General features: G+C 36.7%; 1 long non-coding RNA gene across 1 annotated transcript; it reads right to left on the bottom strand.

Annotated features, from left to right (window-relative positions):
- Nucleotides 1–2,522: 2,522 nt before the first annotated feature.
- On the bottom strand, nucleotides 2,523–6,010 carry LOC136011202 (uncharacterized). Its single transcript, XR_010611284.1, has 3 exons — nucleotides 5,740–6,010; nucleotides 4,037–4,330; nucleotides 2,523–2,846 (listed from the first exon to the last, which is right to left on the bottom strand). It is a non-coding gene; the product is annotated as an uncharacterized LOC136011202 (long non-coding RNA).
- Nucleotides 6,011–9,288: the final 3,278 nt, after the last annotated feature.

Consider the following 9,288-nt stretch of genomic DNA (forward strand, 5'->3'; position numbering starts at 1 on the left):
AAATTTTAATTGATAAATCTACTGTAGCTATGTGGTCTTCAGATCTTCTTCAAACAAAATAATCAAAAGCATTTTACAATTACAGAATATCTGTGAATGGTGTGACCAACAGAACTTCAACACTAGAATGTGAAGAAGCCATCAGCAAACCTGCAAAATACTGCAGCTGAACTTGCCTACGTTACCTTGTCCAAAACCTAGATTATCAGAGACGTGACATTTTTCACAAAAATGTCTTTCACTGTACACCTAACATTTCATGTCAAATTGCATACTCTGTCTGATTCCCTTTGCATCCATTTGACAGTATGTCAGTAGTGACAAAATTCTATAAAAGGATGATGGCAGCTTTGCATATTGCTTAAACTTATGCAGCACAAGCTTCCTGTGCAATCTCTGTAAGGCTGAAAATACTTTAGATGTGCAAAATAACCATTTTAGTAAAATCTAAGAGATCATTTAATCTGAGTAAAACCAAACAGGAAGCAGAAGACACATAGACGTTACCTGGAACAGATTGCTGCTCAGCAGGTTGGTCTTTGCACGTTTGCTGTGCAAGTTAAAGATGGAGCATCATTTCTGAAGCTCAGATTTCTCATCCCTATTTCAGTGACTCATGGCGTCATTGCTTATGAGGCATGTCATCAAGTTGGTGAGCATCCAGATTTCCACATCTCACAACTGAGAGCGCAGAGCATTAAGGCTAAACCAGCAGTTTTAAAAATCACTGTTGACTGAGGGTGCTGAACGCTCAGCAGCTGTTACCAACTCTTATAAAAAATTCAAGAAATATCGCAAGTTTCATCAAGTGCTTAAACAGTGATCCCACAACTTGTTTTGGACCACCAGTCCCCAAGGGGGAAAGAAAACATTACTTTTTTTCTTTTTGACTTGTTCAGCTTTTACTCTCTGTTGGGGTAACTGACAGGCAGCTCATAGTCTGGCTTGTATAGCTGACACCCGGTGGCAAATCTAATTCAGTGAGTAAATCAAGCCATAACAGATGATACAAACCTGGACAGCATGCAGACACAAGCCTGGAAGAACAATTGTACATCCAATGGCTAGTTCCAGAAGAAAACATTTTTTTTATTAATGAAAAGTTCCAAAACTTTGCAATTCACTGGGAAAAAGAAAACAACCAGAGAACTCAGAAGACTGTGTAATAATGAAGAAATAATGTATTATTGCCCACATTCCTCACCATAGAAATTCTATTTTTCATATTGGTAGAGGTTTATTTTAAAAAAAGGAGAGCAAAGAATTATGTCTGTATGGACACTAGTTCATACTCTTGTTCAGAGCAGTTTGCTCAGAGAACTGGTGTCACATCAGTAGCCATTCTCTTTTGCTATATGGGTTTTGAATATTTAATCCCAGGAAAACATTTCTAGGAACTCATTCTTGTATATCAAGAAAGCCATGCACATGGCCAGGTAACATCTCAAATAGCTTATAGCCCAAGTTAACAACAGTCTCTAGTATCACCTGCTTGGGCAATAACTGGTTTTAATGTAGAAGCTTGTATGAAAACATCAACATCAGCATACAGTAATGGCTAAATTTACCAATCTTTCTGAACCATAAGATGCATTACAAATATTCTGATATCACCTTCCAAAACCTTTTACTCTCAATTGATTTTCGCCCTAAAAAAGTTTATTTTACTTACTGCAATTTTAAAAGTGCAAAAGATAATTTTTTTTAAATTTTAAGATATGGTAGAAAATAGACCTTTGGAGATTCTTCAGCAGTAATGTTGGCTAACATAAGAGGACACTAAAGTTAATAAAAACAACTAGGTATGTAAGTTCTACCTAAATCCAAACCTGCCCTTTTTTCTCTTTTTCCCAAGTGTGTTAAGAATCTTGACACTTATTTTAAGGGCCAGCCTTGTCTAGGGTTACTTTTAATAATTTAGAAAAGCCACTTCAGCTCTTTGTATAGCTATGCAGTATGAAGACAGAGACAAACCCCCAGCATATGTCGATGCATTATGTAAAGACTTTCCTTGACAGGATTTAGTTACATGCAAGCTTTAAATGCAGTGTAAATGCATTTTCTGGAGTGTTAGGCCTCCAAGTGCTAAAAGTACTACAATACCAAACTGCAAAAAAGGTGATTTTATATCACACAGTAACGGACTTTAAAAAGAAAAATGAGTCATGCACTTTGGTGACAATATCTTAATCTATGCACCCATGATCAAGTCAGTCACAAAGTGGTGCTAGCAAAATCTTCCTTAAAATCCTGTTCTAAAAGCTGCCAATGTTTTCGCAGTAAAGGAAGTGGCTGTCCTTAGAATAAAAATGATACTCCAGACAGTGTTGTTTCTACCTCTATTAAAAAAGCTTCAGCTACATGGTGAATAACAGTAGGAAAAATTCAAAGTCCTGTAAAATCCCACAGTGAGAATGAATGCAGAAGAGAGCTGAGGTGTTTTGGAATATTCTCTCTTCTTTTACTTCAGTCTTTGAGGAAGAAGAGGCTCATTTCTATAGTATCAAATTCCACATTCACAAAATAGATAACCATAAGCATACAGCAACACAAGGCATTCACAAAAATAGTGTGGCCCCCATCTAATCTAGTGAAATAAATAAAAATTGCTAGAGTCATTGCTTGTCTCTTCCTAATACAGCTTTTATGCATGTAGTAGGCTCTGCTCTTGCTCTGCTGGTCCCATGCTGCCATCACAGAATGAGTCAAAGTTACCCTGGCAGTTGTGCCAGAAGATAAAAAGTCAGTAAAAACAGTAGAAAGTTAGATGCAGGAAATAAAACTTCTCTGCAGACAGACTATTGCCCTCTTTTGTGTGCAGATGCTTTCAGGGGAGACTATGTTGCCTGAAATGGACCAAGAAAACAAAACAGAACAGTTTGTCAAAGACTTGAAGCAGTTAGTTGAATTAAACAAATCCATTCACTTCCTATTTTTTTATTTTCCCAGGATATACAAGAGTACCTCTGTCTTGTGCACAGCTGTACTCAGTTGCACTTTTCCTAGCTCCCTCCTCCTGACAGGCAATTGCTGTTGAACATTCACCTATGACCTGGAAGATGTCAGAAAATCTTACTGGCTATTGGTATATGGAAGTATCCAGATTTGTGGAAGGAAAAGAAAAAAAAAGAATAAATGCACCATCAGTGCAACTGATAACCACCAGGCTGGGTTTTACATATGTTGGTTGTTTGCACTTCTTGGAAGCCTTCTTCACAGCAACCATCTACAGATAATAAAGGAGGTCTTTACTTAGACCACTCTAACATGTAAGAACAAATACATTTAATTTTAGCTTGCTGGAAGCAGGCAAAAATAGAACACTGATTACCCTTGTACTATAGCTTTTGAGATTGTTCCAGTTTTTCAGTTCCTTCTAATTTCTATACTCTGTGGTCTCTGAAGTCATATACTTCCTTTTCTCTTGTTTCTCAAGACCACTCTTTCCTTCTCTTTCCTCTGGTTCATGCTTATAGTCTTGCTACTATGAGCGCCTTTTTATTCCGTCAAATTTAATAGCGGCTCTCCTAAAGTAAGTGAACAGCGCTGTCATATTCTGATGCTGCAGTTACTCACATAGGTTATCATGGAAAAATCACCTTTACGCTATGCTAACAGATGCCTAGTGCCATGTTTTACATCTCTACTCTTGCATGATGGTGGGGTATATTTAGCAAAATATTATAACTCTAATTTCTTGCGAGGCAGAGTTACACCTTCTGAGCTATGAAAAGCATTCATCCAGATCCATTATTTCTACTACTCCAGATAAGCTCTGCAGTAGGACAAAGTGTATCATTAGCAGTTGAAAAGGCAAGTATTATTCAGGGTTAGGGAATATTTTTTGTTTTTAGGAGTATTGTGGATTTAGAAAGAGGGAGAGAGGGAGTCTAAGATGTTAGATGTGGCTCTTCAGGTAGCAGCCCCCTCTCCTTGGTCATGCACATAGACAGAATGTTAGCAGAACCACATTTCTGCTGCAGCCTCGGTGTTTAATTAGTTAATTAATTGTAGTCCCTTTAGTCCACCTCCTCACCTGTGTTATCAATTCACCTTTATTTCAAGCCTCAGTTATCATGACCTTTCTAGTTCTTCTGATCAAAAAAAGCTTTAAAAATTAGGCCTTTGGGAAAAATCTTCTCCAGGAAACTTTTTAATCCTGGTTTATTCTTCACTTGGAACAGGGTCTGCAAAACCAGCTTGCACTTATTACTCTCTTCTTCGCAGAGCCGCACGTTCTTTTTGATAGCCTTTAACAGTGACAGTGTGATGGAGGCACCACACCAGCCCTTCACCCCTTGTGCACAAGCTTGCAAACCTAAAACAGGACCTTAACAAAAAAAAAAATAAATTAAACGTTGTAACTCCACAGTGTATATCATTATGCTATACTGAATGCAAGGCAGCTGTTCCTAACAGATTTGACATATAACAGGGGTAAAGTAATTTTACACAAATCATTATGTTCATTATATTAAATTAATAGATTAAAATCAGTCAGCAACATTTTGTAAGATCATCTTACCCATAGATCCCTTTATCCTTATAATCTAAGGTTTGGGGATTTTTTTTTTTTCTTTTCAATATTCTGTGCAGAGGAGACATAAATGCCCAGATCACTCAGAGTATAAGCCCTAAATTCATGGATGTTGAACTTCTTCCAATATAAGCATCTGAAGGAAAGGCACTTTCCTTCAGATGCTTATATCAGAAATATAAGCATCTGGAAATGCTTATATTTATAACAGAAATAGAAAATGACATAATTTTTTTCCTGATCTTTTGAAGAGCGAATGAATTTTTTTTCCATTCTACAAGAACAGATTCTGGACTCATTTTTCCTACTAAAGGCTTTAAAGTCCAAAATTCACCAAACATCTTGTCCTCAGAGACAATGTCATCCAAGTTCAAAGGATCTATAGCCCTGTAAAATTGATATCTTATTTCAGAGCTAACGCTTTTGTTTTCACTGAATGTTTGATTTCATCAAATTAAACCACTTCTTACACTTTCTATAAATGTGCCAAAAAATAGAAGACAGAACCAAACCTCTCAATTCTCTGAAAAAGGACACACATATACACACATGTAGATGTACGTATATACCATGTACATTCAGCTGGTATGTTTTTCTGTCTAATATTATTCCAGGATAGATTTACCATAGATTACATGGGTTTTCATGCTGTATTTGAAGTGCCTTTGAATTGAAAATAGTAATCTTTCAAAGCATTTGTTTTAATGAACATCATTATAATTAAGAGCATGCTTTTCATAACTAAATATAAAAAGAATATTTTTCAAGTGAAGTCTGGGTGTGATTACTGATGGAGGAACTTCAAGATCTTTTTTTTGCTAAGCATTTCAATATTCATTCAGGAAAATGTCAGAATAACAGACTTCAGCATGTAATTTGGGTGATTCATTATTTTTCTGGGGTTTTTATCACTTCAGTTGTAATATCCAGTTAAAGCAAGAAAGTTTGAATAAAAAAAGAATACTAATGAAAATGAATGGGATTTTCACATCAATTTAAGAGTCAAGTTCCACTATTTTTTAGTATGCCACTATACATGGTGTATGCCATTACCTTAATAAGCTGTATTTGCATAACTATATATTGAACAGGATACAATATAGGAAAGCAGGTAGCATAATCAACAATTAGATTCTAGAAAACAAATGTGAGGTTTCAAAATGCACTTTATCATGACTTCATAATTGATAAAACTGAAATACCTGACACCAGGATGGTGAATTATAGGAATCAAGTTGTGTCCTGAGGTGGAGAGAAGGTGAGGCACAAGATGGCAGGCTGCACCTGCCTCCCATCAGCAGAGGGAACTAGGCTTCAGCAGGGCTTGCTTTCCACAAGCCCCACACTGAACAGAGTTACCTTAAATTTAGCAGTGAAAACTTTCTCAAAACTTTTAGCCAGCTCTTATTGGGTTCAATGGTCTTGGCACGACTGGCAGCAGACCTTTAGAGGTTGAAGCTCACATTACCTGCTGTCCTCCCTCACCACAGCTGTACACACTTGCAGCTGTTAGCATCTATTTATAAAAAAGGGAAAAACATGGACTTCACTTAAACTGACAGAGGTGCAATATGCAGGGCCCCCTCCCAGATTTGTATTCCAACCAGTGGGCTATCCTTGATACAGTTAATGGCTCCACCACACACTTTTTTACTAATATAACAGCTCATTTTTCTCTACTCAGGATGTGCTAGGAATGTTTTCTCAATATTTGCTTCAACTTGGTTGCTCAAGAGACCAAACTGCATCCTTGGTCCTGCATCATGAAGGGTCAACTCTTCAATCCCTCACTCCAGTGAGTGAAACCTTTTTCCAAGCTGATGTGATGAAGATCATCTCTTGTAAGTTTATGTATGTTATTAAGCATTATATTTACCCCTCACCCTTCTAAAACTCAAACTTGTTAAGTGAAGAAACACGGTAAAGATTACTGGGACAATTAGACCCTAAAGAAGAACAAAACAAAAAGACAGTAAAGGGTAATCAGAGTTGTGCTTTTAAAGTTACACAGTCTAATGTGAGTGGCATCTGTTGCCGGTAGAGGCTGAAAGAATATCACTGCTGTTGCTGTAATTGTACCTGACAACTCAGCTGGTAGAGGCCTTTCATTTCTTAAGACAAAGTTTTCCTTTGTTTTTCTTTATGTATAACCAAAGTGCCTTGCATTCAACGATTCTACATTTTATAGCTGTCACATCAAAACCATTTTTACTGTCTCAGTGTTACAGAAACTCAGCTGCAGAATCAGGAAAAATTATCTTTTCAGAGGCAAATAAGAGAACTCAGTAACAGGTGAATCTGGATTTTCATTCATAGTTTCTCCAAATATCTACATATTCACGAGTTATGCAGTTACAAGGTGTTGATCTGTCTAGGGTGGTAAGAACTGGCAGAATCTGTTGCCTCTTGACCAAAAGTATTTAAATTAGATACCGCACATAAGACCATCTGAGCAATCCTCAAAAATCTTCCATCTAAGATGATAAAACTGCTTCTATGTCCTATGTGAAGGATGAGCATTTCTGAAAATGTCCTTTCACCTCCCAGGTAGAAATTAAAAGAAAACACTAACTAAAAACAAACACAGTGTCCGTACGCTTTACATACCTCACTGCTAAAAAAAATACATATATATATTGCAGCATTTCTGTAATCATATATATATTGCAGTTTCTATTGAGATTCATTAATGACATTTTAATAGCTCCCAGTTTTTAATATCTTGTGCTCAAATATCAATGTAAACTTGCAGATGTCCACCCCCAATTATATTTGCAACAACCGCTCCACAACATGCTTTCTCCCATATTGTAAATCGAGGCACCAGGAATATTTGCAAAGTATCAAAGTTGCAGGTTGGATCCATAAGATTTTATTTGTACTCTATGGTAACACCTATCCCACTACCGACAGTCTCTCCAGTTGCAGGGAATTTGCTTTGTGTTGCAATAGGCAAAACCATGAACTATGCTGCAATCTATATGGGTGTCTACACAATCTATACGCCACCAGGCCAGTTCGCATCCCAGAAGGCATAATTCCATTCAGTGGTATCTTTAGTGCTCAGATGCTTTCTTTCATTCAGAACATGTTTCATTATGAAGACAGAATTGGAAAAGTTTCTATATATATCTTCATATTTATACCTGGTACTATGATGATAAAACTGACATTACTTTTATTTCAAATGAAGGGGTTTCGGTGCTGCTTGCCCCCATGTTTATTTCAGAAGTCTCTATAAATCTTGCCCCACATGGGAGTAATTTTGAACATATTAAATAATGATTTTTCTATGTCTCTCTCACTTTGATGTAGCCTCCTAGGAGAAAGAACTATCCTGGATATACGGCATGGTCATGTTTTAACAATTTGACTATCTCTTCAAAATCCATCAATAAAATGTAAGTTAAAAAAAAAAAAAAAAGAACTTTCTCGCTGAGCTTGGTTGATAAGAGACCCTGTCCCCCCAAAATTATAATGTACCAACTTTTTGAACATATACTTCAAATTCACATTTCATTTCTTATTTTTAAAGCTATTTTTTATCATTTGATTTATTTCTCAAAACTCTACACAAAGATAAAGGGAACTTTGAAATTTGTACCTTGGAGTTTTAACATGTACTCAGGACTAGATGTAAATGTCAAAGAGAAAAAAGATCTAACGACTCTTTATTGGTGAAATAGGGATGCTGGGGAGGGACTCTTCTTCAGGGACTGTAGCTGGGGAGGGACTCTTCTTCAGGGACTGTAGCGACAGAACAAGGGGTAACGGGTCAAAACTTACACAGGGGAAGTTTAAATTGGATATAAGGAGGAAATTCTTTCCTGTTAGGGTGGTGAGGCACTGGAATCGGTTGCCCAGGGAGGTTGTGAATGCTCCATCCCTGGCGGTGTTCAAGGCCAGGTTGGATGAAGCCTTGTGTGGGATGGTTTAGTGTGAGGTGTCCCTGTCCATGGCAGGGGGGTTGGGACTAGATGATCTTGAGGTCCTTTCCAACCCTAACTATTCTATGATCTATGATCTATGAACTGCCTAGAATTTTAAATGGCTTGCAAATAGCTCCGAAGCAAAATAACTGTGGAAGTTTACTTATAACATGGACTCTCATTCAGCATCGCAGGGTGGGTGGAAAGCCATTTGTTATGCTAGAATTTGCAGTTACTTAATTTTGTTGAAGTTTAGTGGATTGTTTTAATGTTAACAAAATGTACAGGGGAAAAAAAAAAAGAAAAAAATAAAAAAAAGAAAAGAAGGAAGTGCAACCACAGAAGTATTTTTCTGCCTAGAAATTTACATGACCATAAGTTTTCCTTTTCCCTGACGTCTTTTCTGCCACAATAATGGCTTCAGGATTTAAATCCTTTGCTGCTATTGTGACTTCAAAGCTTTAAAACTGCAATTGAATGAAGTAGTTCATCTGTCATTATCCAAATATGAAGCAATTATGATGAAATAAAGATAGAATTCCATTGAGAAATACCCCAATCAATTCTCACTTATATTTAACTAGAAGCATAAAACGGTGCTTAGAAGAGTAAGTTTAGGTAATAAAATCTTGGAATATAAAAAGTGTGAATTACTGATCTATAACTTGTTCATTTCTGAATAAGCTTTCTAAAAATATTTCCAAAATATTGACAAAAGTTTAAGCTTACAATGTAAAACTGCCTCTCAGTTGTCTGCAGAGTGAATAGCTTTTCAGAAACATAGTTTCATCAGTTTGGGTGCCCAGACATTGAGATGGGAAC

This window comes from Lathamus discolor, chromosome 3 (assembly GCF_037157495.1).
Source record: "Lathamus discolor isolate bLatDis1 chromosome 3, bLatDis1.hap1, whole genome shotgun sequence".
Taxonomy (NCBI): domain Eukaryota; kingdom Metazoa; phylum Chordata; class Aves; order Psittaciformes; family Psittacidae; genus Lathamus; species Lathamus discolor.